At 50.5% G+C, this 2884-nt stretch overlaps 1 pseudogene; it reads right to left on the bottom strand.

Moving 5' to 3' along the window:
* The window catches only part of LOC127927058 (TGF-beta receptor type-2-like), a 48156-nt pseudogene extending 45478 nt beyond the window's left edge, over nt 1-2678 (bottom strand).
* Between the last annotated feature and the right edge of the window lie 206 nt (nt 2679-2884).

Raw genomic sequence — 2884 nt, 5'->3', positions numbered from 1 at the left:
TACATCAACAACAACACCCGTTACCTCTCACCTGTCTGACTGTTGACAAGGCCGTCTACTGACAGTGTCATAACTGTAATGTTTACATCAACAACAACACCCGTTACCTCTCACCTGTCTGACTGTTGACAAGGCCGTCTACTGACAGTGTCATAACTGTAATGTTTACATCAACAACAACACCCGTTACCTCTCACCTGTCTGACTGTTGACAAGGCCGTCTACTGACAGTGTCATAACTGTAATGTTTACATCAACAACAACACCAGTTACCTCTCACCTGTCTGACTGTTGACAAGGCCGTCTACTGACAGTGTCATAACTGTAATGTTTACATCAACAACAACACCCGTTACCTCTCACCTGTCTGACTGTTGACAAGGCCGTCTACTGACAGTGTCATAACTGTAATGTTTACATCAACAACAACACCCGTTACCTCTCACCTGTCTGACTGTTGACAAGGCCGTCTACTGACAGTGTCATAACTGTAATGTTTACATCAACAACAACACCCGTTACCTCTCACCTGTCTGACTGTTGACGAGGCCGTCTACTGACAGTGTCATAACTGTAATGTTTACATCAACAACAACACCCGTTACCTCTCACCTGTCTGACTGTTGACAAGGCCGTCTACTGACAGTGTCATAACTGTAATGTTTACATCAACAAACACACCCGTTACCTCTCACCTGTCCGCTGTTAGCTAGATCATCCACTGTCATGGTTTACATCAACAACAACACCCGTTATCCAGTCTGAGCCCCAGTCCAAAGTCACACAGACAACAGGTCAGATCCTGTCTTCACCAGGATGTTAGAGCTCTTCAGGTCAACAACGGTGTCACACAGACACAGTGTCACGATGGGCACCTTGGGCCGCCCGCAGGCCGTGTGGTCACTGTGAAGGTGTGCCACCCCGCAGGCCAGGGACCAGCCCAGACCCCGTCAGATCCTCCCAGGAGACCAGGTTACGGGTCAGGTACTCCTGAAGGTTTCCTCGGGGTGGAAGGCTGTGATCAGCCAGTACTGCTTCGACATCTACAACGGACAAAAAGACACCAACAGAAACGGTTAGAAAGGGTGTTACAACAATTAGCTTAAAGTGGTCTGTTTGTTTGCCTGGCGACCGGAGCTCTTTGCTCCTGCCTGACTTCTTACATCAACAACCACGCCCTCACGGACTGTTGACTCTTTGCTCTGCATGAACCTAATGCCACGCCCACGGACCCTCAGCTCTTTGCTCTTGCCTGACGCCCACGCCCACGGTCCCGAGCTCTTTGCTCTTGCCTGAGGCCGCTAACAGCCACTCCCACGGACCCGAGCTCTTTGCTCTTGCCTGCCACTCCCACGCCTCTCACCTGTCTCTTTGCAAACCACGCCCATGGACCTCGAGCTCTTTGCTCTTGCCTGACCTAAGCCACGCCCACGGACCCGAGCTCTTTGCTCTTGCCTGACGCTAAGCCACGCCCACGGACCCGAGCTCTTTGGTTTTGCCTGACGTTAAGCCACGCCCACGGACCCAAGCTCTTTGCCCTTTCCATGACGCTAAGCCACGCCCACGGACCCGAGCTCTTTGCTCTTGCCTGACGCTAAGCCACGCCCACGGACCCGAGCTCTTTGCTCTTGCCTGACGTTTACTAAAACCACGCCCTCACGGACGGGAGTTTCTTCTCCACAGTGAGTCTGGATCTGAGTTCCTCCCAGGCCGCCTACCGATTTATAACACGCAAACACATTCTATCTGTTCTGATTGGTCCAGAAAACCGGACGGGTTGGGCCAGAGCCAGAACAGTGTCATAACGTAATGTTTACATCAAAGGTGGCTATGACACCTCTGATTGTAATCCCTTCAGTAAAGTGCAACAAAGATAACATAGGCTGCGATTAGGCCAAAGAAGTGCACTACATATGTAGGGAATAGGGTTCCAGCCCTGGTCTAAAGTAGTGCACTATGTAGGGAATAGGGTTCCAGCCCTGGTCTAAAGTAGTGCACTATGTAGGGAATAGGGTTCCAGCCCTGGTCTAAAGTAGTGCACTATGTAGGGAATAGGGTTCCAGCCCTGGTCTAAAGTAGTGCACTATGTAGGGAATAGGGTTCCAGCCCTGGTCTAAAGTAGTGCACTATGTAGGGAATAGGGTGCCAGCCCTGGTCTAAAGTAGTGCACTATGTAGGGAATAGGGTTCCAGCCCTGGTCTAAAGTAGTGCACTATGTAGGGAATAGGGTTCCAGCCCTTGTCTAAAGTAGTGCACTATGTAGGGAATAGGGTGCCAGCCCTGGTCTAAAGTAGTGCACTATGTAGGGAATAGGGTGCCAGCCCTGCTCTAAAGTAGTGCACTATGTAGGGAATAGGGTTCCAGCCCTGGTCTAAAGTAGTGGACTATGTAGGGAATAGGGTTCCAGCCCTGGTCTAAAGTAGTGCACTATGTAGGGAATAGGGTGCCAGCCCTGGTCTAAAGTAGTGCACTATGTAGGGAATAGGGTTCCAGCCCTGGTCTAAAGTAGTGCACTATGTAGGGAATAGGGTGTCATTTGGGATGGAACGAAACAGGGACGCTACACTACCTTTCTCTCCTCTGCTGTGAGGAAGTGGAGGACGTTGTCGTGGCGAAGGTTGATGTCGGAGAAGATGTCCTTCTCGTTCTTCCACGATGCGTACTCTTCCTCAGGGAAGATCTTCCGGCCACCGTCTCATACTGGTCCGACGAGGGAGCCGGGCTGCCTCAGCTTGGCCTTGAACACCTCAGCGAAGCGCCCTGGCTTACCACCTAATGTAGGTATAATATACAGTAAATCTGGTTATAACCCTTACCCACCTAATGTAGGTATAATATACAGTAAATCTGGTTATAACCCTTACCCACCTAATGTAGATATAAT

Source organism: Oncorhynchus keta, unplaced genomic scaffold (genome assembly GCF_023373465.1).
Source record: "Oncorhynchus keta strain PuntledgeMale-10-30-2019 unplaced genomic scaffold, Oket_V2 Un_contig_9242_pilon_pilon, whole genome shotgun sequence".
NCBI lineage: Eukaryota > Metazoa > Chordata > Actinopteri > Salmoniformes > Salmonidae > Oncorhynchus > Oncorhynchus keta.
Note: the sequence above shows the minus strand (reverse complement) of the source record. Positions and strands in the feature narration are given on the sequence as shown.